The sequence below is a fragment of the Ammospiza nelsoni genome, chromosome 8 (genome assembly GCF_027579445.1).
Source record: "Ammospiza nelsoni isolate bAmmNel1 chromosome 8, bAmmNel1.pri, whole genome shotgun sequence".
In the NCBI taxonomy this organism is placed as follows: Eukaryota; Metazoa; Chordata; class Aves; order Passeriformes; family Passerellidae; genus Ammospiza; species Ammospiza nelsoni.
This window is the reverse complement of record NC_080640.1, coordinates 10302896-10329712: the sequence shown is the minus strand read 5'-3', so window position 1 is coordinate 10329712 and position 26817 is coordinate 10302896. Positions and strand designations below refer to the sequence as shown.

General features: G+C 40.1%; 1 protein-coding gene across 2 annotated transcripts in view; it reads left to right on the top strand.

Moving 5' to 3' along the window:
• Window positions 1-26817, top strand: part of ADD3 (adducin 3) — a 91978-nt gene that overhangs the window by 6066 nt on the left and 59095 nt on the right. The gene's annotated exons all lie outside the window — the stretch shown is intronic.

The window sequence follows — 26817 nt, the reverse complement described above, 5'->3', positions numbered from 1 at the left end:
CCAAATGTTTTTGGACCCAGCCATCAGGGTAGAAGGCAAAGATGTTCATGGTCTTTAATTCACTCACTAAAGAGAAGCTTTTCCCCCCTAGAGCAAACTGTGTCTTTTCAGGCCAAAGTCTTTGTAACTTTCTTATTCCTAAAGTTACTGAGGTTGTAAAAGCACTTGTGGGTATGTGTTAAAATTTTTTCCCCCTTTCCCACCAGTGGGCATAATACTGAATACAAATGAGATTTCTTACTGATGTGCTGATTGGAATGGGTTGGCTGTGCAGAGCTGTTTGACACGTAGCTGAGTTGGCATTCAAAGGACACGTGCATGTTCTGTGTTAAATGGCTTAAGGACTGGAGTGACACAGTTGGAGAGCTTGGCAGATACCTCTGTGTGTGCATGATTTGGAACAAAAAACTCCATCTTCCAAGACAAACTGTCCGAAGTGGACCTCACAGTCAAAATTTCATAAATATTTTTATCGCAGAGATTTAATTCTGAGCATCTTAAGAAGAAAAGAGGACTTGTGATCATGTTTTAATAATGGCTAGTACAATGTTTTGTAGAGCCCAGTATGTCTGTAACCAGCAAAGCTCTCTTTAGGTGTTTGTTTTGTTCCTTATCAACCTGATCAAAATTATGGGTCTGTATGGAGCAGGAAAAAAATGCAGAAGAAATTGCAAATACATTGAAATTTATGGTGTTTCAAAATAAATAAATGAAGCCAACACAAAAGCAGAACCCAAACCAAGTGGTCTGGCAGTCAGGTTTCCCCCTCCGTTTTTTTGCTCTGTTTCAGACTTTGTTTAAATACTTCTGCAGTATGCAGAGAGATTGAATACATCTGTGTAGTGCTAGCATGAGAGAGTCTGTGCTCAAAAACAGGTTAGTTAAAAAAAAAAAGAAAATCTTGAAATGAATCTAGGTAGCTTCCTAGTTAAAACATATCAAATAACATAAAGTATGTGAACTCAAGACAACTCAGTTTAACTGTATAAAACATTCAAGCTGTAAAGCATCAGGAGTTTTTTTTATAGGTGCCTGGATAATTTGCCCTGAGGTGGCAGGGGAGCAGATTGCGTTGGTTCCCTTTTTACATCAGAGGTTTTCCTGTGAACCAAGAACTTGGGGAGAAACTGAAATACTGCTTCCTCTTTAAAGGGTTGTTGCTCTTTGTGTGTGTTTGCTAAAACTTAGATATTTTTAAAGATCTGTGCCCCTAGTTTTAACATGTCCTAAGACAGCTCCTGGATAAGGGCTGGATTTCAAAGACTGCTTAGTTCTTCTCAAGCACCGCACCATTCAAAATAGAAACTTGCTGTCTTGTCAGCAGGAAGTGTTCTTTTTTCCTTGCCATTCCTAACATGAGTGTTTTATTGCATGTCAATGCTTCTAATCAAATCAAGTGGCACTTAATGTATTGCCTGTGTCCTTCAGAGTATCTTAAGTCCCCAGTTGTCTGGATCAAGGCACTGTCTCTCAAGCAATGGACCCAAAGTGGCCAATGGAGGCTGTCAAGTTTGGTTATTATTTCTTCTGTACCAGAGAGGTGTCATCCAGCAAGGGTGGTCAACACTTCAGCCCAGTGCTTTGGGGAATCTTTGCCTGGATGTGGAGATTTCCATCTGAGGAGAGGTTTGGCAAACCCACAGGACAGACCTCAGGGTGAGATGGAGGGAGAGCTCTCAATGGGGGTGAGAGGTTGGAGCGCTCAGCTTCGCACACAGGGCCAGCAGGAGCCCAGGCTCCTCCAGTGCTCCCAGTGCCAGCAGCCTCCTCTGCCTGCTCCTCTCCTAGAGCTGCAGGAACAGACAGCCTAGGCCATGTGTGTCAGCAGAGCCATGTGTGCATGGTGCCTTTCCAAGGACCTCGAGTGCTGTGTGGCGCTTGCCACCGAGCTTGGGTCAGTGAACTGTTTCACAGGAACCCATACCCCAGACCAAAGTATATTGGTCTTATTGTCCCAATACTTGTCTTAGGAGATTCTATCTCTCCACTGGAAAAATTATCAGTTTCCTTGTTGAAAAGGGTTGGAATTATCCCCTTTATGGGAACAATATTTAAAAATTAAAACAAAAAACTCCCACATGTATAGCTTCCTTTCCTATTAATATTAGCTACTATATTGCATAAAACTAATTTATGTGCAATGTTGATTAAAAAGAATTGGCTAATGGTGTGAGTAAGAATAAAAGTTTATTTATAGCCTGGGCTAGCCTTTAACAAGAGAAAATAGCTTGAGGTATAGCATGTAACACTAGTGTCTGGCTACTATCAAACATGCTGCAAATATATAGATATATAGCAACAGATATTGTGGGCAGTAAATTTATCTTTGTAGTAGAAACCTGATGTTGTTGCTATTCCCAGGGGCTAAGTTGAATTACATTATTACCGAGGCTGAGCTAACAGAGCTTTGCTTATAGCATACATACAGACAAGGCGGTTCTTCACAGAGAGGTGACCTCTGCTGTATTTTGGTTTCAGATTTCACAGAGACCCATTTCAAAGTTTTTTGCTTCAGTCCACACCCTGCTGGTAGCTAGCTATAAAACTCTCTTTGAAGTAAGTAAAAAAAAAAAAAAAATCTGTCCTTTATTACTTTAATAAAGTCAGATAAAGGTCATTTGTTTACTCATTTTGTGATATACACTGCTGCCACTGTTCCTTGTCAATACAAGTGACACTTGAAAGATGGAACTAAAGCTACAAAATTACTGGCTGCAGTGTGCAAATGCATAGTGTAAGTAATTATCTTTTTTATGGGTCTTTTGTTTATTAGTTAACTTGAAGAATGTGCACAAGCATATATTTGTGCTAGAGAAGCTATTATGGTTGACATGGCATAATGTAGTGTACTCCCTCCAAGGTTATTCCACCCTCTCTCTAAACTTTTTTTGTGTTTCTCTCTCTCTCCAAAACCAATTTAAAGAGCCAAATTAAAGCCCTGTAATCCTATTTAAGAGCTCTGTTGAATAAGAAGTCTGCATGTCACTGTTCCAATAAATATAATCACCTCTTTAGTGCAGTCACTCCTCTGTAGGACAGATTTCCATCAGATTGAAATATTTGGGTTGAACATTACAACCAAGCTGAAGGGGATATCCTGCTCTTCCCTCCTGGCCCTGTGGCCCTGCCTCATCCTCTCTTGTGTAAGCCCTGCTGCTTGCTGAACTTGTGCAATTTGCTGTGGATTGCAGCAGAAGAGCTCCTCTCCCCCCTCTGACTGCATCAACTCTCTTTAATAAGTTGAATTAACTCAAGAGAGGGTAGAGTGAGCGCTGGGTGTGTACAAGGTGTCAAAGGCAATGGGGAGGAGCAGGGAAAAGGGGGAGTGAGAAGATGGGGCACTGTGAGTGCTGGGCTCCAGGTAGATTGCAGCCCCTTGATCCTGGTGTGGTGATGCTCTGCAGCACTGGGAGGTGTCAGTGAGCACTGCAAGGTAGGAGAGCAAGAGTGATCAAATGATTTCTCTGGGCTTTGAGATAAAATGCAGCAGGCCCCAGATTGAGAGGTTCCCCATTACCCTCGCAGTGCTCTCAGAGTCTGAGGGAGAACAGTCATGTTTAAAGGGAGATTCTGGGATAAATGCAATGTTTTGGCAAAACTACATAATTTCAAAAATATTTTAATTAAAATAATCTCTGCATGCTGGGCATATCCCAGCTCTGTGTGGCTGCCAGTGGGTGACAATCCTCTGTGGTGTGCTGCTTTTGAGCACTTGGTGTTGCTTTCCACAGCAGCCTTCCCTTGCCTCCAGAGCCTGCAGTATCCATGCATAGCACAAGATGCACAAATAAATTTTCTATAGTAAAACTCAAAGGTTTGCAGTACTGAGTGGTGCATATCATTGCTGCTCTTACTTTTTCTTTATTTCATAAGTTATATAAAAGAAGTAGAGGCTAAATACTGCCATAGGAGGACTTTATTACATCAAGCAGGCCACACTGTCTATATGTATAGAACAAATTCTTTGGTGAGAGGGAAGGGTGGGGCTGCTCTTGGTTTTAGTAATGAACTTCTGCATAGGTTTACAAGATAACTTTAAATATAAAGAATTCAGAGTTCCATGGAAGAAAATGTATACAAATAAGTTGCTTAGCATATCTCAGTGAGCCGCCCAAAATGCTAATTCTAGCTTGCAGCCTCTTAGGTGCCTTTCACAATGGCATTGCCTCTCTTCTCTTTGCATCCAGGTTCTCATCAGTTAAAGAATGTGTAAGAAAACCTGGCAGAAGAATTGTTTTAGGAGTGTAATGTTGAGTCCCTAGCAGCAGAAAGCTCTTTGCTGCTGGAGTTGACTGAAATTGTTCCAGGGCATCTCTGTGCAGGTGGTGGTGATAGAAGCTCTCAGTGTGAGCAGCTGTCCTGCAGATAGCTCTTTATTGTTCCCACTGCCAGGTCCTCCCAGCTTTCTCCTGCACCTCTCTTTTCCTTTTTTCTCTTCTTCTAGCTGCAGAGAAGGATTGTCTTCCAAAATTTGCATTTGCTCTGTTTCGTATGATATGCAGGCTCCAGTGTAGAGACTTAAGGAGTCTTATCAAAGTAATACTGGCTCAGTCAGAGTAAAGATGCTTTAGTTAAATAGACTATGGCTGTGTTTAAAAATAACTGTTCTAGCTGTGTCAGCGTGTTGGACAACCTGATACTGACTTCAACAGAAAGAGCTTCTGAAAATTACTTTGCCTGTTGCAGTATTGCCCCAGTGTGAACTTGGTTTCTGTTGGTAGCATTTCAGTGTTAGATAAACCAAAACAGAGCCCCTGAATTTTACAAGTGAGCAGCCAAATGGCTTCAGAGAGAGCTTGTTGTAGTGGGCACCTTTTGAATGTACAATCAGGAGTTGCAGCAGTATTTTTCTTGTTCACGTTGTGAAAATAGCAGTGCCTGGGTTTTGGGTGCAAACACCACCCTCATTTAAGCTCAGTTAGTTTTGGGTTCTCAGCTGTTTGTAGTAAAAAGGTGGTGTGTGTATTTTCCAGCCCAAGATCTGTGTGTGACTCCATGCTTGCACACATGTAGCCTGTTGCTTTCTTGTCATAGTGTGGTGTGTGGAGGGGCTTTCTACTAATTCCTGTGCAATTGTCTCATTTTGCCCCAGCCCTGGTGTGTCTCTGACTTCTGCTGCCTTTCTGAAGACTCATTTAAAGCACTGATGTTCTTAAAAACTCTGGGAGAACTTTTAATGAGAACTTTTTGAAAATGCTTTGTGTATCTGATGTTTATTCTGTGTTTTACAGTTCTTGTCATGTGTGGGTTTTCTGTCCTTTTTTTTTCTTGGCAAGGAAGACAGTATTACATTCTTGTATCAAGAGGAAGAGTATTAAGCCTACTCATAAAAAGAAGATTTATTATCAAATGTAGTTTTTCATTTTGTCCATTGGAAATTATGTTTTTTTCCAACTCTAACCATACCCAGATTACTGGCTTCATTCATGCAGTTGTATCAAGTTTGGATGCTGTCTTTGTTAAATTATGGCTCCTGAGGGTTTTCTGTTACAGAGGTTTCTTCAGTCAGGGGAAATGAGGGTATAATAAAGAGGATTCAAGGACCGGACACAATGATTCCATATAACTGAAACAAACAATGCCAGATTTGGCTGATGTTGGATTTTCCATCAAACTTTTTTATTGGCGTTCATTCATTTTACTTTAAGCAGAGTTTAAAATTGAGGCAGTTTGAGTGCCTGAAGGAACTGAGGGACCAATAGCAGATGATTTGGGCAATACTTTTTTAATCGCTATATCCTATCATTGTGCATTTATTTTGAATTCTGGCTTACTCAGGAAGTTGCCTTGATTCAAATGCCATTAGAGCAGTAAATCCAACAGGAGACATCCAGATTCATTGAAAGGACTATCACTAAAGCCAGTGTAACAGACCTGACTGTGCCTGGGCTTTCTGAAGCACTGATTCCAAGCATTGAGCTCGTGCTCAGTGAGAAGCAGTGCTGTTTTCTGGCAGAGTGAGTACCTGACCTTCACTTCTGTAGCCTCTCACTTGCTGCAACTCCCTTAGCTGTTATTGGTAGTATATTTTGTGTTTTACCACACTTATAAAATGTTATTAACTGTAATGTGCTAGAATAGGGATAAAATAATCAGAGTGCGCTTCATGATGCAAGCAAAATTGCTGTGAGATTTTATAAATAAATGACTGCCAGCCAGAAATACAGTGTGAAGCAAGAGCACAGGGTATGCTGGTAGCTCTCTCTCTTTCTCATGTTCAGCACTGCCAGAAGGGGAATGATGCTGAATCTGTTTTTCACTGCCTCTGCTATGCCAGAACATTGAATTTTCGGGGTAGAGAGTGTGCACTACTGCAGTTTTCTGCAGATAGTTCTAAAGGAGAGAGAGGAGGAGAAAAAAGTAGTATTAGTTTGATATTTACAAGCTAAGAGGTACTACATTAAGCTGAAGTTGAAACTGTAGCTGTTGTTTAAATGTCTTTTTAATTATTTTAGAACGCTTTGGGGCGTTTTTCCTATTTATTTCTGTGTCTTTGCTCATTGGTGAAATCAGATGCATTGGTTGATACCCAGTACACAAAACTCTTTCCTCTTCCCATCTTTTTCTGCGTCTGCTCTTCAATGTGCCTTATCCAATTCTTTATTCACAGAAATCTAGGAGAAGCTTTCCTAATGCTCTTTCTCTCATTAGAGAAATAATAATGGCATCAATAATGAACAATGGTTCAATGGCATAACTTTAAGTTCTGTTCCTGCATCTTTTCTGTCTTTAGTGGCTTAGAAGTAAAAATGGTAAAAATGAAAGCCCTTGCAGTGACCTAACATGTAGCACTTTGGAAGATGAAAACTAAATTCAAAAAGCTGTATGTGATTTGAGATTAGCACTTGCAGTGCATCAGCCCTGTGCATTATGGTCAAATTCATTGGACACACTGTTTTTAGACTTTTTATGCAATATGTGGTAAAGGAGGATTCTGCTTGATGAAAGAAAGAAGGCAAGCTGACAGAAGGAGTAAAACTACATATTGCCCCAAGGATAAAATTTTAGAAATATTTCTCTGGATTCCAGCAATGGGCATTACATAAGAAAAATGTCTGCCCTGAAGTGCCTAAGTTATTGAAGCATTTGTAAAAATAGGATTTGTCTGTCCAGAAATTTATTCCCATGTCTACTTCTGACCAGAGGTGACACGAGTGTGGATGCTTTGTAAAGTCCCACTCATCTACAGGAACCTGTGGGTTTTGAGGCTGCAATGTTGTGTAACTCAGTGTGAAAGACATAAAAGGTTGCAGCTGATATCTTCAAATTATTTATTTACCTTGCAGTTGGGTGAAATTAAGTTTCCTGAGAGGTCTGAGTGATGTTATTTACAGTAAGATAATCTGATCTTGTAGTTGTTTGTTCTTTGTGGTGAACTGAGCTAGCACAAATGACCAAAAGTGTGCAATTGTGCAGCTCTCTAATGAGAGGGCTCTCTTTGGTGTATTTGGTAGATCAGCATTGAGGAGTGGTGGCTGTAAAAGCAGAAAGGAGAGCTGTCATCACTGTGAGATGCAGAGACTTCCTTGTAGCATCTTGTGGGGAGGAATTTGCGCTGGACTCAGACCCACACTCAGACCCAGGATGTTCTCTTGAGCCTCAGCTCTTTCTTTGGCTCAGTCCTTCAGGGAGCAGAAAGGCAGGAGGTATTCACAGCACTGTTTGTGGCCAGCCAAGGCCTTCCCCTTAATCACATTCCTGCTTTGAACTGCTGTTTGGAGAACACTCTGAGGATGCTGGAAGCCTTAAAACAAGGCAGACTCCAGTCAGGCTTGGCTGGCTAATTGAGGTGCCCCAGCAGAGCAGTGAATAGCACACTGGGGTTGTTATTCCTGCATACAGATTCTTGGTACCAGGGACCTGGGTCTGTGGCTCCTCTCAGCTCTGTGCAAATAACACCCAGATAACAACTCTGTTAATTCTCAGCTCGTTATTCAGATTGCTGTTATATTTAAATATTCTGTCTGCATTTTGGCTTAATCTCTGAGAGGAATTGGGCTGTGAGGTTTTTTTTCTTTAAAACTTCTTAACACAAGCTGTGTAAGTGCTGCAATATGTTATTTTTCTCCTTTTAAGATGTTTTATCCCATACTGATGTGACAGCTGTTCATGTTCACCCATCTTGGCCACAGTTAAACCCTTCATGTGAAGTAGTTGGCAACTAGTAGATGAATGAAGGTTTTGCCATTGATTCATTAGTGTGTCCAGAAACCACCTGTAAGGTTTTGGGTTCTCAAGCAATTCCATTTATTTGTCCTGTCTCTGAAGAAAATAAACAAATACGCACACATCCTCATTTGTTTCTCCTATCCCCATCCATAGGTAGGCTTCTCAAACTGGGGTTTCTTTTATGTTTAAAGAAAAGACTTTGCTAGCAAGACTCCTGTTACAAATAGCAGGTGAGTGCACCTACACATCAGGGCTCTCTTTTTAAGTGAGGCTGTGGCAGCTGAAGTTGGGGGGTAATTTTTGAATGCTCTGCAGTTCGACTGCATGGTGGGCAGAGCCTCTCACCTCCATCACACCCACAGACCAAAGCAGCTGGAAACCCTTGGGGCAGAGCAGAGCTGAGCTCAGGGCCTGGGCCCTTCAGCAGCCTCTCACTGAAGGAACCTTTCCTTGAGGAGCAGGAACAAGTGCTCTGCTCACCTCTGGGCTCAGAGTTTATTTATCCACCCTCCCCAGAGCTTCCTCTCTGAGCAAGGTGGAACCACACTTTAAATCATCCTGATTCCCCCACTAAAAACAGCGTTTCTACAGCCATGCGTATATATTTAATCCTGCTGAAAATGATTCTCAAAACAGATGTTTAAAGCTCTTCTTAAAGGTCGTTTGGGACATTTTAAATAGTTGTGTAAAATTCCAGTTGTCCTGTTGTCCTGCCTCCAGAAGCAATGTACCTGTTGATTAGAAATTGGCTGGTCATGAGAGGATTTTAAAATTTCACCTTCATTCGCATCATCTGACACAGAATTTCTTAGATGAAAATAGGACTTTCCCCTGTTTTGATTTTTATTTTTTGACTTTTTCATTATTTCATAGGACCTTTTTAATACCTTGCTTGGAAAAGATAATCTAGATTAATCAAATATATGAGCTTTAGCAATAAATGTAGGTGCTCCTGCGTGGTGCTGTTCTCTGAAGGAGTTACTTATCTTTTGATTAGAACTTTAAAAAATAAAAGGGGTTGCTCTCTTTTCAACTGTTGGTTCTCAGTGATGTCACTGAGAACTAACCCAGTTTTTCAAGTATTTTTGTCCTTCAATAAATTCATTGTTAAGGGAACAGTCTCAGTAGCCACTGAACATTTTGGAGGATTTTCTACTTTAACTTCATATGCTCATGGATGTGGAGTGAGAGTAATGATTATAAAGAGAGACAATTTTTCTTAAGCATTGGATTCTCTGTTCGTATGAATAAGAACTTGTCTGATCTAATTCAGGAGTGTGTTTGTTAAGAGGACTGTTCTTAATTAATTCAATACTTGGATATCAAATATGGTGAAAATCTCTTGGGTTCAGGTGTGGAATGATGCAGTCAGTCTTTCTGTACTGTTTCTCTTCTGTTTTGAAAAGGGTTTGAGCTTTATTCTAATTTGTTTGAGGCTCTAGATAGGATTTTATAAACCAGCAAGCATGAAAGAGTGGAGTTCTTATTCAGACTTTACTGATTTTGAATTTAAAACTTTTCTGTTGTTTCTGTTCTTTTGCTTGGTTCCTCAGGGTTTTATCAGAATTATAAAACCTTCTATATCCTAAGCAATCCTATAGTACACCAATTAAATCTTTATTTTATATTTTAATTGCCTTAGTGAGAGTTCTCTAAATTTGTAAGAGATTTCAAGGATGATAATATTAATCAAAAACTTTGGTATGTTTCAGCTGACTTTTCATTTTCTTTACTTAAGTAAACACTACAAATAATTGCTTAGAGTGTCCATGGTTTCCACAGCTCTGCAAGCAGAGTTGTAGTAACTATTTTTGCACTTTGAAAATTAAATTACAAGTCAGGTGCAGAGCTAACTAAGTATTATTTGTAGCAAGGAAACCCAGTCTAGACTTGGTTGTAACCTGCATCCTTGCCTTCTCACAGCTGGTAATGCAGTGAGCTGCTGCAGAGCAGTTTCCTCAGTACATGATCAGGGTTTTTGGTTTTTTTAACAGTGTGCTTGAATTATATTTTGGTGGGTTTGTGAAAGGAGAGGGGATACAACTTTTTTAGTTCTAGGAAACATTTTCTTTTTGAGTTAGGAGACCTAGAGAAAACATAGAAAATGAGTGAAATTCACGTAGAGAGAATTTTTCCTTAAACACTGGGTTCAGGATGTAGGCCACATCTGTAATCATGTTTTTAGAAATGAGTCCATATTAAATGGATTCTCTGCCAACAACATCTGGTTGCAGTTTATGTACGTGTTTTCTTTCATAGAGAAAGCAAACCATATGACATAACCCCAGCCAGATAAAATGATTGTTTATAATACTTTGTTTATTTATATAGCACCACAAGATGAAATACATCTTCATCTGAAAAACCTTGCAGCAGATTACCAAGGTGAGCAGATGACATCTGCATTTCCAGATGGCTGGTTTGGGGCACTGTGTTGTGTGGTTTTTAAGCCCTGCTTAAAGGCATATAAAATTAGAGGCTGAATTTGGTAATTGAATGGGGGCTAATAATTCCAGGTGCCTTCATGGGGAATGTCCCACATCCTGTAGAGGGGCTGTGATGCTGGAAGTGCTCCTGATGCATTGCATGGGGTCAGAAGGAGCATTACTGTGCAGTGACAAACCTTCACAGACACAATGCCTTTAGGACTGGTAGTAACCCTCTGGTAGTGGCCGCTGCTCTGAGTAAAATTTGAGAGCAGTGATTTTTATTAAAATGGGCAGCCCTGCAGTTGCTGTGCTGAGCATGAATTGCTCAGACTAATTTCAGCAGGCTGATCTTAACTGGGCTCTTAGAAGTGGTTTCTTTGCTTACAAAATGAGCTGTCTGTGGGACTGGTAGTGGTCCAGCCTGGACTCATCTCTTGGGCTCTGCTTGGAAACAAGCCACAAGATAAGAACTGGAAATACCTTGCAGACATCAGAGGTGTGATATCTTGTATTAAAGAGTGCTGGGCTGTGATGCCCTGGGATCAGGGGGAGCTCCCAGTGGGTTTCAGCTGCTGAAATCCCAAACAGCACATCTCCTGAGCACCTGCCTGCCCAGGTATTGAAGGGTGTCACCTGCGTCTTTGTCACATGAAAGTTGAGCCACCTGCAGCTGTAGAAGAAGCTGTAGAAGAAGCTGTGTTTAACTGAGCATGGATGGTACTGTACTCCTGAATCTGAGATATTTGGAAGGAGCAATTTCCACGTAGGCCAGCAATTATTTCAGAAATAGCTTCATGTATCAAAAGCTCGATGGGAGCTTTTCTACCCTGCCAGACTTTGTGTGTCAGTGAGGGACATACTGGGGAGGGAGGCAAATGTCATCTGCTGCAGGGTTTATTTCTTCCCTGAACAGATTTTTATCGAATGTGCACAAGGAAAGAGCATTTTGACAATTTGTACCCAGATAAAGTATCCTTGTGTGCTTGATGATCTCGACTGAGATCCAGAGTGTCTTTCATTTTGCATTTCTTAACTGATTATTCATACACTAAAGCTGCTTAGAATATGCAGTACTCAACAAGTAATAATTTATTTGACTCTTTGTTGCAACTGATTAACTTTTCTGTTAACAGCATAACTTCTTCTTTTGAGCCAGTCAAAAAAATGACAGTGGTTTTGAATGGATTTTTCTTGCATTACCCAAACAAACCAGAAATTTAAATATTGTGGCTATTAGACCTTTTAAAATTAGGCACCCTAATTAACAGAGCTAAACATGACTTAATTACTTAATGTAATTAACAGAATATCTATTACCTTTTTAGTTGCTAAGCTAAAAGGTTTTTACTCGAGTACAAGCTTTTGCTGTGCATGATGACCCTTTAAAGGCTTTTGGGCCTCTGTCCAGCTGGCAGCTTGGCATTGCTGAGCAGATGTGGCTGCTCTCTGGAGAGCTGATCTCTCCTGCTTAGCTTTATTAATTCCTGACATTCATATTGATCTGTGGGTCCAAACAAAAGTAAAGAGTCTCAGGTGGAAGTGGCATAGTGTGTAGCTTCCTGTTGGCCTTTTCCTGCTATTTTCAGGATATATTGCGGTATTTTTAGTCTTAGCAGCTCTTATTTTTATTGTATGTGCATGTGCATGTTTCACTGTTTCTTGGCTTCATACTCTGTTCTTGGTGATTCATAGAGCATCAAAATGCACAGAAATCATGTTCTCAGCACTTTGGAAGACCTCTCCAAATAATTCTGCATGCTGGTTGTTCACAGGAAGCAAGTGGGCGTGCTGGAAGAGCATTCAAGTTTCCCGAAAGTGCTCATGATCACTGAGGGACTGCTGTGCAGCTCCCTTCTGAGAAGCATTCTTCACTTCTTCCAATTATTTAATAATTAAAATACTGAGGTTGGGAGGAAGTCCATTTTGCTGTAATAAGGACAGGTGGTGTTGAAAAAGCAGTTGAAAATGTGTGCTGGTGGACTGAAGTTTGGTTTTTCCTGAGATGTACTTTATATCCATAAAAAGCAAACAATAGCAAGTTTGACAAAAAAACTCAAATAGCAAGTGACAGATTTTTCTTAGTGTGGGGAGAGTTGTAGTCAGATGTTCTGTGCATGGAAAGTCTTTGTGGGTCACCCATCAGTGTATTATTATCACAGTAGTAAAATGAAGATTTTTTCAAACGTTTATCAAATTCAAGAGGAAATTTGAGGAGTTTCTGAATAAGAAGTGTGACCAGAGTTTGCACGTTGGAGGCACTGATCACAGGTGGTTGCAGGCTGGTTCTGGAGGTCACAGTGGAGCATGCCAGCGGGCTGTGGATTTCCCCCCTGAACCACACTCTGTCACAAATAAACATGGTTTTTAGGATTACTTGCAGCAAAGGCTCTGCACTAGCACACACTGCTGACTTCATCCCAAGAAACACAGCACCAGCCAATTGCTGATAGAGCTCGTGAAAAACATTTGTTTAAATACTTACTGAAAACAGATGTTTGGGAGTTTTGTTGGGGTATATTAAAGTCTTCTGAAAAAAATTTAAATCCTGTACTGTAATTATAGTAGCTGATAGTTTATACCTTTCCAATCCTTGGTCTCTGAGGCCATGCTTTGATAATTTCTCCAAGGGAAGCACTTGCTGGTCAGAAAGTGGATTCAGATTGAGACCACCCAATAGTCACAGAGTAGAAGTCACGGCAATATGTGTGTTTTCATTTAGTATAAACATTTTTAACTTAATGACTTCCTGTTTCTAAGGATGAGAATAATCTTGCCTAAAAAAGGAGGAGGAGGAATATTAAAACAGGAAACTTGCATGCATGACTGTCGTTTGCTAGCAAGCCTATAGGCTGATGCAAGCTTAGGAGAAAGCTCATGAGATGTTTTGATAATTGCAACTTGCAATTCCTAAGGTATTTGTCAAATAGTTATGGTTGTTTTCATACAAACACACAAACTTGTGCATTTTGCCAACAGAAATGGACCAAGTAACAAGAGTTTGTTGAATGGAACAGCAAGTGAGGGATGAGTTCATGTCAGGAAGACAGAAAGGGAGAATACAGACAGTGCTTTAAGTAGTGTCTTAATAAATGTTACACTGCATAGGAGTTCTGTTTAAGTAGGTAACAAGTCCCTGTTTACATTTTGAAACCTGTTCTGGATAGGCAGATATTGCTATAAAAGAGTAAAAAGAAAAGCTTAGCTAAAACCTAACAATTAGACTTGAATCGTTTAAACATTCAACAAATTCAAGCTGAAGGTGTCTGTCCTAGTTTTGTTAACTTTCCTAACTGAATTTGATGTACAAGTTCTCAATGTGACTGCCTTGAAAGTGCCTGGTTTTTTCCTGAGTTTGGCAGTTTCAGCAAGTGGAAAAAATTGAGTTGCAGAGATAGGTAAAGGCTTGTGTAAGTTGGCTGAGGTGCACATACTCAGGGAATCTTACAATTCTGTAGTATTGTTTTATTTTAGACCTGGGTGTGGATTAATTCTGCTGGCCTTCAATGCAGTCTTGCATTGCCATTTAATGGAGTGTTCTGGTTGATCAGCACATGTTCCCTTCCCTCCTTTAAAGCAATTTTTGTTGAAGGGATCCAGGTGTGTGCAATAAAGGCTTTAGCCTAAGCTGAGGATCTTGTTAGAAATGCAGCTACTGAGAGGTGACTTTGAAGTTCTGCATTTATTTTCCTGTATTGTTACTTTCATAGATTTTCTTCATACCTTAAAACTAATAAAACCACAACATGAAATTTAGTATCTTGTGTTTTATCTGTAAGTGGCAAAAGGTGCTGGAAAGCAAAGCTGGGTGGCAAGTGAAGACTGCTGCACCCTACAGACTTTCTTGTTGCACTTGGACCTTTCAGTCACTGTTAGCCATAGTCACCACTGAAATTCCTAATTTTTAATTTCCAGCCTCAATTCCTTAAGCTGTGGAACTGTTGCATTAAAAGCCTAATCTCCCTTTACTGACATTGTCAATTGCTGAAATTTGTCTTAACAGCATGGGCAGTGGTACAATGAATTTTTTAGTACCAGGCAAAGAGGACAGCAGTGGTTTCCACTGCCTCCCTGGCATGTCCAACCTGGGCATTCACATCTATTCAGTTTTAGCCCTTCCTTTGGTAGGTCACTTGATTTCTGCATGGTTGGCTTGCTGTGTTAGGGAGAAGTAGGCTGAAATGCAGAAAACCCTACCTCCTAAACATGCCTGGAGTGTGTGCTAGGACTCATTTCCACAGCAGGGATTTGGAGGTTGGCTGCTTGCTCTGGATGTGGCTTTCTTCCTCTCTCCTAAGCTGGTATGTGCTCCTCAGCACAGAAGCTTTTGAGTACAGCCACGCTTTGTGGATGTTTTGGAAACAAAACCAATCACACTTTGCTTGAATGGAAGTAAAGCATCAAACAAGGGTTTTTTGCTTTTAGTGTTTCTAGCAGGGCAGTAAGAGGCAGCGTCCGTTTGGTAAGGAAAGGTTTTGAGATTCAAAAGGCAAAAAATACTTCATTATATATATATATATATATATATATATATATATATATATATATAAATCCCACTGAATACAGAAGGGTAATCTTAAGAAAGTGTGTTCTTGCCAAACAGAAGATCAAAGTTTCTTGATGTTTCCACATTGTGTTTACAGCTAAAACCATTGTTCTGATTTGCATTCAGAATGATGCATGTGACAGGCCATTATCTGGATCATTCAGTGTGTGTAATTAGGCATTTCATTTCTTTTCATTTCAGAGTATCTGTGCAGATTTTAAAAATTTGAAGTAAAAATTATCTCTGTGCTTTGATACAGCATTTGCATAATTAATTTGAGAGGCTGGTCAGAAGGATTTATTTTGAAGCTTTTGTGCCTAAAATAGGTTCCATTGATTTATGGACAGAGATGAGTATTGATGTGTGTTCTGCAGTGGAATAGCATAGTGGAAATAATACCCCAGCCTGGGGCAATGTATTTGGGATTTCAGGGCTGAGTGTCACCTCTGGCCATCAGGCAAACCGTTTTAGAAGTAGACTCTTGACACTGAGGTTTTGAGGCGCATTAATGTTTTCTTTCTGAAAAGGAAAGCTGTGCAAAAAGAATTGTCACTGCCCAAACTGACCCAGCAAACCAAGGAGAGTTCCCTCTCAGGTTGAAATTAGCCTCACTCAAACACCTGTGTTGAAGCTGCTTTAGAAACATTCTATTTTCAATTCACCATCTAGTTTTCACTGAATGTAGAGGGGACCTGGATTTATATTGAAATGTGAGTTTAAGATCATTTAAAAAAACAAACAACAAACCCTGTGTATACTCAGAGAGAAATTGTGTTGTGAGAATGATGGATAACAAGAGTTGTTTTCCTTCTTGCGAACAGGTACACGTGTGCACCCTCTGTTGCTAAGCAGTGAGTTATGTGCCTGGTTGATAGGAGGAATGTTTCATTTCAGAGTGCACCACAAACCTCAGAACTTTTAAATTCTCCAAGGAATTCTGATTATTTTGGCCTGGAGGATCTCATCATCTGTAGTTCTCTGGTGTAGCTGCCCTTCTTGCCTGTCTGCATCCTGAGTGCAATCCCTGCACACGGGGTGCAGCCCCAGCTGGGAGAGCATCCAGAGCATCCCTGTGCCATCAGGTTGGAGGGATACTCCCCAAAGCCCAGTGCTCATCACAGCAGGGAAACCTGCCTGGCATTCGTGGTGTGGAAACCTCTCTTGAAAATCAGCACCTTTTATCTGACCCACTTGGAGTTCTTGGACAGAAAAGTTTTCTGCCTCACTAGTTAAAGATTTGTTTTTCCTCTGAAAGAGGAACCACGAGATGTGGGCAGTCAGATTTTCTAAAAGTCACAGCAGAGCCTGTGCATGCCTGAAGGAGCAGACTATATTCAGTGCCAGCTGTATTATTTTTAGTGTCTCTTTCTGCACTGCAGTTGGGAGGAGTAGGCTGGCAGTGGCTGTGAGCTGCTGTGCATCCTGCTTACACCTCTGTGCTCTCCTCAAAGGGATGAGTGCCTCACCAGTGAGCCTGCCACTTAAATTGCTGGTTCAGGATGCCAAAGGTCCAATCCCTTAATCAGTTTGGAGTTTTGCTTCATGTGCCTTCTGCAGCTGATGCTGTGTTTGCTACAGAAGCAGCACAAACACAGAAATTTTGTCCCTTGGATTCTGCCCTGTTTCCTTAGAAACTAATTTCATACCATAGCTGCAGACTGAGCATCAAGTCACTTTTTGTTCTCTCTGTTAGAAAGATGTAAAACCAAATTGAGGCAGACTAAGTGCAAATATATTACTCCTCACTTCTTGGCAGATTCTTCTCTTCTTTGCAGCAAATATTGTCCTACTAATAATTTTTCAACTTGGATGCTCTAGAGAACAGGGCCCATTAGGCTGTGATTGCTACTCCTTTGATTAAAGCTGTGAGGAGTTGTCACTGCTGGAAGTAAACCTTATTTTTAGTAGTTTGCATAAAACGTTCAGCTTGTGTCTCAAGAAAAAGACGTTCAGGGTTGCCTGAATGTTTACTGTCCATGTCTTCAAAAAGAAAAAATATTGCAAATTTGGGGGAAAATTTGAACAGTTTGAAATGGAGGGGGAGAAGTCCTTTTTAGTAGAGGTATTGCTCAAATGATAACAGATTTCCTGGGGTTTTGTTTCTGATAAGTAATTTGGCTGTGCTTCCCTAAAGCAGAGATATGCTGCATCTTCACAGCACCTCAGCTACTTTCAATCACAAACTCCTTATTTGCTCTGCTGGTCTTTTGAGTTTTGGAGTTGAGGAGGGAAAAAACTGGGAAGGGACAATGTTGAATCATTCTAGAAACTGGCATCTTGAAAAGAAAGCAAGCAGAATGTGGTAATGTTTGGGTGAGTTATTTCAGTAGTTAGTTTTTCATGTGGGCATATTCATTACATTTTTAATGCATTGTTACCGCTCTGCTGTGTATTTCTCTAATGAACTTACTGTGGCTGTGGTGTGCAGCCTACCATACATCTGTAATTGAACTTCTACTCCTTGGTGTATTCCAGAAGAGCTGCTGAAGAGACAAGATACTCGACATGATCATGAAAAGTCATAATGCCACTGAAGGGTCACTTTGTTGCACTAAATTCAGAGGTTCAGCTTGAAAATAAACAACAGTAGATAGTTCTCTTTAAGCAAACACCCCTCTAGAAATGTGTTTTTCTTCCTAGTAAGTATTTTCTAATTTATGTTACATTGCCATTTTCCCCTTATACAGGTATTAAATTAGTTCATTAAACTGAATTAATATTTGAAATTAGTCAGATGTTTGGGTCAGGCATCAAAAAGCATTGGAGCTCTTCACTTCCTAGTTAAAAAGCTGAATGTCAAGCATCACTCATTGCTTTCATTAATTTTCTGTGTAACTAAGACACCAATCTGGCTTTCATTTAAACTTGATGCAGATTTCTGGTGCATGTCAACTGGAGCAGAGTAAACCTGCAAAATAGCTTTTAATGATAAGCTGTAGTTATAGACTACCTTTGATCAAAAGAGATAGTGTGCCCTGAAAAATAGGGTTATAAAATACTAAAAGGCAGACTTATACTGCAGCTCAGATAAAATAAAAAATAGGTGGGGTTTAGGACATGTGGTTGAAAGTAAAACCAGTTTGAAGCAGTTTCTTGTCTTCTGCAGTTTGTGCTTTTTCTTCAAGTTTCCTCAGCACACTGGATCAGCAGTGTTGGGAGAGGGGTCACAGCACTGATAGTTTGATGAAAATGCAATTTTAAAAATTGCATGCTCCTCTGTCCTGTAGGAGCCAAGATGCAGCAGTCACTGCCAGAGGGAGGAATACCATTAAAATGGATACAAGTTCAAAAGTAAATGTTTGTCCATGTTCCTCTTAAAATTTGTCTCTGATCTTAGCTTGGCAATAGTTCATTTTATTTGCAAAGCTGTCACTTTTACTGTCTAAATAAACACTTTGGTACAATTGCTTCTATCCTAATCCATCATTCATGAACTTTCATGCTGTTTGTAAGGGCTTTTGTGAAGACAGGGTGAAAACTGAGGGGAAAAATAGTAATTTCTATTTTTAATTTTTTTTTAAAGGCAGCACTAGGAAATTATAAGCAAAGAAGTTGTATGACATTAGTAGAGCTCATGAGGGAAATTGAGTGAGATCCCCAGAGAGATCAGTAATTTTTTTTGAAAAAAATAAGAACTTAAAAGATAACTGTGGAGACAAGACAGAAAGATAGTAAGGAGATTTTCTTCGTTCATGAGCAAGTTTGACTTTCTTCTTAGTAATGTAAATACAGTCCAGATGGCTGGAAAGTACAGGATGCTCCCAGGGGTTAGGGTGGAGGTTGGCTGAATTAAGCTTTGCAGAAGTCAAAAGTGAACAAGTGAGATACAGAGTTTAAAAAAATAAAACTGTAGTTGGTTTTGATCCTTTCTCAGGTTTGGGGGCTGAATTGACTGTTTCATGAACATAATTAAGTAAAAGAATATAAGAGGCAATGTTTCTGTTCATAATGTCATTATGAAGTAGGGCGAATACTGATGAAAAACTATTTTTCTTTCACCAGTGGAGTTGGTCAGTTTGTAAACAAATCATAACCTCAACTTCCAAATACAGCTTGTTCTAATAAATAAGGGGCTTGGTCTTTCAGAGAAGAGGAAAAGTGTTTCAAGACCTTCATGTACATTATTAGCTTTGCAGCAATAAGTTGGTGTCATGGATCCACCTATGGCTTTATCCATAAGTTAATACTGGAAGAAAATAATATCATACATTTGAAGTTTATGTTGTGAAACATCTTCTGATCATCTGTTGTCAAGCCAAGATTACTTGTGGTGGTTTTGTCCTGCCATGATGCAACTGGGCTAATTGCCCCACTAATCACCATGGGGAGTGTGGGGAAAATCCTCTCCAGCCCCCTCAAACTTCAGCTGCAGGTCTTCACTTTTATTTCCACCATTCTCTTCCTGTTTTCAGGCACAGTATGAGAGGAGGTTTGTCAGCCTCAGACAGAGCTGCCCGGTGCCAGTAACCCTGCTGGGAATGCTCAGAAGTACACTTCAGCTGCAGAGCTGAAAGACAAAACTCTATGTGAGTGCAGGTTAAGAGGTGCTGTGGGCTTGATGGCTGGCAAAATAAAACCAAAATAGCATTAAAGGAAAAGGTGAGAATAGAAAGGAATCAGTGTCTGCTCAGGTGGTTGAAGCATCAATTTAGCAAGAATCCCTTCTTAGTAAAAACATCCTTAATGGACATTTTTAGCATTGACATGACAAAGGCATCTTGCAAAAAGAATTGCTGAGAAATTAAACATAGGGTAAGAATGTGCTAGGTCTTGCTTTTACTTCATGGGAGAAAACACATGGAAAGAGTCCATATGAATCTTGCCTTGCTTTGTACCCTTAGGCAGACCACTACTGCTAAACCAGTGTTTTAAGTGTGAATATTTAAGTGAGAAGGGAGTCTCAAAGTACCTGCACATACCTGAGCGAGTTGGGAAGTTGGTTTTGTGTCCTTGTGTGGGAATGGAACCCAAGGGAGCGCAGAAGTCTTGCTCCATGAAGTGCCCATTCCTTTCTTGAAGCTTTGAGGCTGTGTTGGGTCCCTTGGGCAGAGCAGGAGGTAGATGGTCTGTGTACAGCACCAAGAAGTTGCTTCCAGTTGAGCATTTGAGGTGGTGGCCAGCACAATATGTCTGGGCAGCTCTCATGCCAGGAGTTCACAGGGCAGGGGAAGAGGGGGAATGGGCTGGTGGTGCTGAAAACAGAGTCAGAGGTAGCATGACAGAAGGGACTTGCAGTGGGTGCAGGGTAGGATTTCTTACAACCATTGGTAGTCTTGGTGTTCTGGAAGGGGTATGTATTGGTAGGAGTGGGATCCTGCAGACCACAAGGAAGGAATGATTGGAGCAGATGGTTTCTGGTGAGAAACCAAAAGCAGCTTTGGAAATGACCATTATACATTTGTAGGTGGGGGCAGAGGACAGAAGTGAGACTGCAGTAAAAGCTAATGGGTTGAAGTTAACACTGAGAGATTGGTAGAAAATGAGAGATTTTGTCTCAGGGAGAAGAAAGCAGGAAACCTGTGTTAACAAAAGGTGAGAAAGGAGTCATGCCAGGCCTTCACATTTTCTTTTCTTTTTATAAATGAATGTAAGATAGTTTTTCTTTCAGGAGAGACTTAAAATATGAGAAGTCTGAATACAAGAATATATGTGGAGTGAGACAAAAAGGAAGCAAAGAGGGGGGGAAAAATGGTTCAGGAGCATTAAATAGCAGCTGAAAAATGCCAAGTGTCTTTTTCTTCACAATTGCCCAAACCTTGGACATGGCTTGAAAATTATTTTACTTAAGTGGATTTGGTGTATTTTCATTTTTTGTAAGGCAGGCTAAAGGAGCACTGTCTGCCTCCTCTAGACAGGCATTTTGGAGCTGCAGTTAGCACTTGTGTTTTGTCTGGTTTGACACAGCCATTACTGGAGGAGATGCAGTGTATTCCAGTATATTAACACACACCTTCTCTCATGCCAGTCTCAGCAGGGACCTCATTCATTTGAAGGGAGCAAGGGGAGCAGAAGTACATAATGCAGAAACTACGTCCCTGAGGCCAGTTAGAAGGTCTATTGCAAAACTGTACCCAGCAGTCAGATAAGGCCATTCAGATGATTTCTGACAGTGTCATTTCCCATTGCTTAGGCTGTATTTATGTGAAAACTTAGTAGTGCCGTACTTAAAATACCCCACCTGAAACTAATTTTATTCTTGCTGAGAAGCAGTCATTAAGACAGATACCAGACAGCAACTCTATTCTTTACAACACCAAACTGTTGAGCACTGGACCTTTGTTAGTGGGGTTTATCAGATGACAAAGGTAAAATTAAATAGTCAGTATTAATATAAGCAGTAACCCATAAGGTAAGTTAGAGTAAGTTAGAATTAACCCATAAGGTAAGTTAGAATTAACACCTTTGTTTTCAAATGTATTTATTTCAGCCAGAAGTCATAATTAAAGCTTTTCAGTTACTCTTCAATAGCTTTAATTTGTAATATTTTTCTAAAATCAGTCTCTGCTTCCTTATCAGCACCAAAGCTTCTAGTGATTGTAGTGCTAATTCAACTTGAGTATGAATGTTACATAAATTTTGCCTAGTAGTTTCTTGCCATTCTGAACATGCATCTTGGTGCAGTGACTGTAGGAAAAATTAGAAATGAACTGTGCATTTTAATGAAAACCAGCAAATAATTTCTTGCATCACTTGGTATTACTATGTTCTAATTATGGTGATTGTGGTGTGCTGTAAGTGCTGCCTTGCTTTACAGTCTGCAGAGTCTGGGTAGTACTCTAGCAACACCAGGGAGATTAAATTGAAAAGGTTTTGGTGCATATTTTTTTCTTAGGATGTTGACAGCAATAAAAATAAAAGATAGGTTTTGAGTTCTCTTCTAAATCTCAGCACACTTTGTTGTATCAACTGAAGTGGGGTTTTGTTATCTAGTTAAGATAAAAACTGGAAAAATAAATTTTACTCTACTATTATAATTAAACCAAGCTGTTTCTTTGTATAATTTATGTTTAGAGCTTCAGAATGGTCCAAACAGGAGGGGAGGTTTCACATGTTTGTAGCATCAGAAAAGATTAATTCTCCAAGACAGCAGTGTGCTGTGATGAATGGTCAGGTTTTGAGAGTTGAGTGGGCATCCCTTTGAAAGAAAACATCAAGAGATGCAGTAATTTAAATAAAGCCTAACTTGAAAATTTTAGCTACTGGTTTAGCAACTCCTGGTAAATGGTTTTGTATGTGAAAATATTATGGGATGTAGTGGCTGTTTTATCATTGATGATCTATGGAAGTGCAGTATTGACATGTTTCATTTATGATGGTGACCTCTTCCTCTGTGGAGCCATTGGAACCAGTGTGTTGTCAAAGCCTCGTGGCCCTGTTTGGGACACTAGAGCCATATTCATTCTCCTTTTAGAAGAGCATGGAGGATTTTCCTGTGTTCCCTCTTGAAAGGAGAATTCCAAAATTTGAAATCCTGTAAGAGTGGTTTCCTTGACTACAAGAATAATAATCTCTCTGCCATGGATTGTAAACACTTCCACACTAGCAAAGTCTTTTTATGTCTCTATCTGAAGTTAAGACATTTGTCTGTCTTTTCTACCATCCAAAATTCTTGACTTGTTTGGCAAACTAACTCCATAAAGCTTTGTCTTTCACTGGCTTTGTTTGTTTTGGTTTTTCCTTTTGAAAACAATTTGGTCTCTTTGTAGCACATTCCAGTTTTGTTCTCCTTTCATGACTTGTTCCTCTTGCTTTCCTTCAGCCTGAATTGAGAGAATTAAGTGCAGTTGTAGCTCTGATTAAAATCTTGCCTTAATTGAGTTGCAAATTTGCAATGACATATATTGGTCAGGGTGCTGATGTAGCACCTTTCCCATTCCTAGTGCCTTCCTGAATTCTGACAATAATGTATTTCCAGTTGCCTATGTTCATTTATCCTATATTTCTCCCTTCGCAGCATGAAGTTCAGCACAGAGTGTAAATTGCTTTCTCCATGATAGTGACTTGTTAATTATCTGTCAGGAAAATTAGGTCTCTTTGTAAGTCCTGTCTTGCCTTTCCCTTGAGGCACTTGCTCCCTCTGCTCTCCTTGTGCAGTTTCTGGTAGAATGTCAGTTCTGAGCACCATTTCTGTACAGGTACACAAACATTTCCAGCTTCCTTTGGAGGGATTCATTATGTCAGTTGACGTTGCTCAAATAATCCTAAATGAAGAAGGCAGTGAGGAAATCTATCCATTAGATTTATATGGGATGTCTTCTAAGGTACAAAGAGTAGCATTGCTTTTCCTGTCACTAACTCAGTTGAGTATCAGCCCACGTTTTTGTGCCTCTTCTGCCTTTCTGTCAGGGAATGCTGTGGGAATGTGTCTTGTTACTGATATGCTGAATTATGGTTGGGGATAGGGGTCTGTTTTGGGTTGACAGGGATGCTAACAGTATTTGAGGGAAATTTGACAATTAAGTAGAAGATTACAGTTTTGTTAATCAAAGGTGCTAAATAATTAGGCAGAAATTCTCTCTGGAGCCCCTAGGAAATATGTTTTTTTAAGTTTCTCAGGTTCTGATTTATGGTAAAGATGTCTTGTGGCCCTGGTATGACAGTTCTGTATTCTATTATATCATCTGTTTTGTATGCTGAGTGCTGAGAATGGAAAAGATGGAAACATGGTTAGATTGTCAGTTGTTTCCAATGAAGAATCTCTGTTTGGTGGAACTGTTTGCATTCCTGTGGTCAGCAGTATAAGGAAATACCATGTTATGAAAAATTCCCAATTGTTTCCTTAAGGGCTCTTAGAGTTGCACAATCTTTTGATGGTTTTGTTTGTTAGAAAAAAAAAAAAAGAAAGAACTTAGTTGCCAGCTCTTCAGTTTGGAACTCAAAATTCTCTTAAATATTTACTAGAGTTTTGCTTTTATACTCAAGGTTTGGATTCAAACCAGAAGCGTATTTTCCTAATGCACACTGATCAGCCATTATAATATGAGTAGCTGAGGAAGATTATCATTTCATTCCAGGGCATGTTTCTTTGGGATATCCCAACAGTTCCTGGACTATCCATCATTGTGATTACTCATAGTTTCTGGATGCAGCTCTAAAACATTACTTCTTTAAGAGAGGCAGAGGTAGCTCTCAAGTAACCAAGTGGCTTTTGCACTTTAATTCTCAAGATAAATGGCATTTCTGACACAAAAATTCTTTTGTCCTACAGGCTAAAGCCCACATTTAGCATTTAATTTGTACTTGCATTTTCAATATCCTGTTAGGATTTGTGTAGTATGTCTGATTTCTGACATATGCAGCTATTCAAATGTATTGAAAATTTTCCAAAGCTGTTCATGTTCAATATCTGTCTCACTGCTGTCATCTCTTAGTTAAAATCCATTTCTCCTCCCAGTTTATTCATCCAATAATGTATATTGCTGTTTTCCCTGATCTGAGAGGTGACTCTGAGTATATTCTTTAATGTGTGACTGTTACTCCTTCCCAGATTTTCTTTTTCCCATTCTTGCTATGATCTGCGTCCTTTGTTACTGATTATATAATTTTATTTTGGGCATGGAGTCATTTAACTGATGAACAAGAGCTGAGAATGTGACCTAAACAATGCAAAGTGCAGTGAAGACATTTCCTGACCAGTGCCTGTGTCAAAGTTTCTTGCTCATACTCCAGGAGTGGGTAGAATGGGGGATGAAGGACTCTGATGGATTAAGCAGAGGGAATTAAGTCATGGCACTGAATGGCAGAGTAGTTTGATAATTGTCACATATTTTTGTTGTTGTTTTAATAATGAGAATTTTGAAGTGGGTAGGGATGAATAGCTTGTGAAAGTGCATTGAGTGGTAATAGGGAGAAGGGATGTGAAGTAGAAGAAAAAGATTGTTACAAAGAGCTTGTGACAAAGGACGGGAAGAAGTTTGCTCAATAGCATTTTACGTTTGCAGTGTCACAGTTTCTGGCTTTGTCCTACAGTACCCCATTCTGTTGAGAGCTGTAGGATCTCCAGCCTGTGCGGTGGCCCGAGGTGGGGACAGAGCTGGGCAAGCTGCCCATTGCTGTCCTGGGGCTGTGCTGGGCAGGAGCAGGGCTGTGACACACTCGGGAGACTGAAGTGGTGTCCAGCGCCTCAGATATGGGCACCTCTGTGTTCTGCAAAGCACTGCTACTAGACCTGAAGCTGGAAAATTGGAAAGACTGAAATTTTCCTGTCTGAGAGTGGTCTGTCAATGCCCTCTGGAAACAGTAGCTGCTAGCCTGGATGAGAGTCTCTTCTTGCTTGTGACGGCTGCGCTTAAAATAACACATCAGGAGCTTGCGTAAAAATAGAGTTCCCTTATCTCTAACAGTGTGAAGTAGATGAAAAATAAACTGCACTCATGCCAAGAATAAACAGTCACGTTAGAGTGTTTAAATTCCTGATGCTGTGGAGTACTCACGCTCTAGCATGGCATTTTGGTGCCAATGAATCTCTTCTACTTTCCCAGTCACTGCATTGCTTTGTGTGCTCTGCCAGGGAGCAGTTGACAGGGCAGAAAAATGAGCAAATATGCCCAAGCCCCACAGAGAGCACCTAGGTAGAGAATTCTGTCCCCTAAATCTCCCCTACATCTGTATTCCTGTCAGGTCTAAAAGTAGATGAAATAGTCTTGTGGCTGTTTACCTGTATTACACCTGTAATACTCTGTATAAGTACGTTGTTCATTGCTAAATCCAAACTTTCTGAGCAAGGCATTGACTTTATATAAGTAAATAATTCAGAGAAAATAGACAATTTGAACAATACCAAGATGCAATAACATCTTATTTTTACTTCTCTTGGAATTTTATTTTTTGCTTTAGAGTATCTTGCAATTATAGTGTCTTCCAGTAATTTTGTATAATTCTACTTGCATTATTTTTGTGCACATTCGTTTTTTTGAAAGTCAGTTCTTTACTCCTGAAATTCATAGAGCACGTTGAATAATCCAGCTTTTAGTGCTGATGGGAAATGGGATAACCAGGCTGCTGAAGTGTTGAAACTGGTGAAGTATTTGTAGTGTGATATGCTGAGAAAACCTAAGCAGTAGTGCTTGAGGAGAGAATGGTTGAAAGAGTCTGTTGCAACCTGATGAATTCAAATAGGGTAACAAGTTGGTGAGAGGTACCAGCCTTGCCTCATGGTAGGCTGAGCCCAGTGTTTTCACAATGCATAAAATGTCTAATTTGCAATGTGCAGATCTTAGAAAATGTAGCATATGTTTTGTATGCATGCATGAAAGGAAGGAGTCTGGCCCCTGTCCCCAGGAAATAACTTTTTTTTTCTTGGTGGAATGGCTGAGGGAAAAAGGAAGGTGCTAGAAATAATTTGACAGGTTTGACTTAAGATAACTTGTGCTCAAAGCCTGTGATGACAGAAGATGATAGAAGTAAACAATTGCTATTTTATTTACTCCTTTTACATTAATGTTAGAAGGTGAATGCAGGAGGAAAACCCATTCCTGCTCGGGGGTGGGAAAGGGTCAGAGCAGGGCGGTTGTCCCTGTAGGAGCTCTGGGCACTGGTAGAGTTCAAAGGGAGGTGTTGTGTTCCTGTGCTCTGCTCCTGCCCCACCTCAGCCCTGCTCTGGGGTTCAGCTTCCTCAGGGCTGCCAGAGCAGTTGTGGATTGTGGCTGTTATGCTCTGCTTTAAAAATGCAGCAGG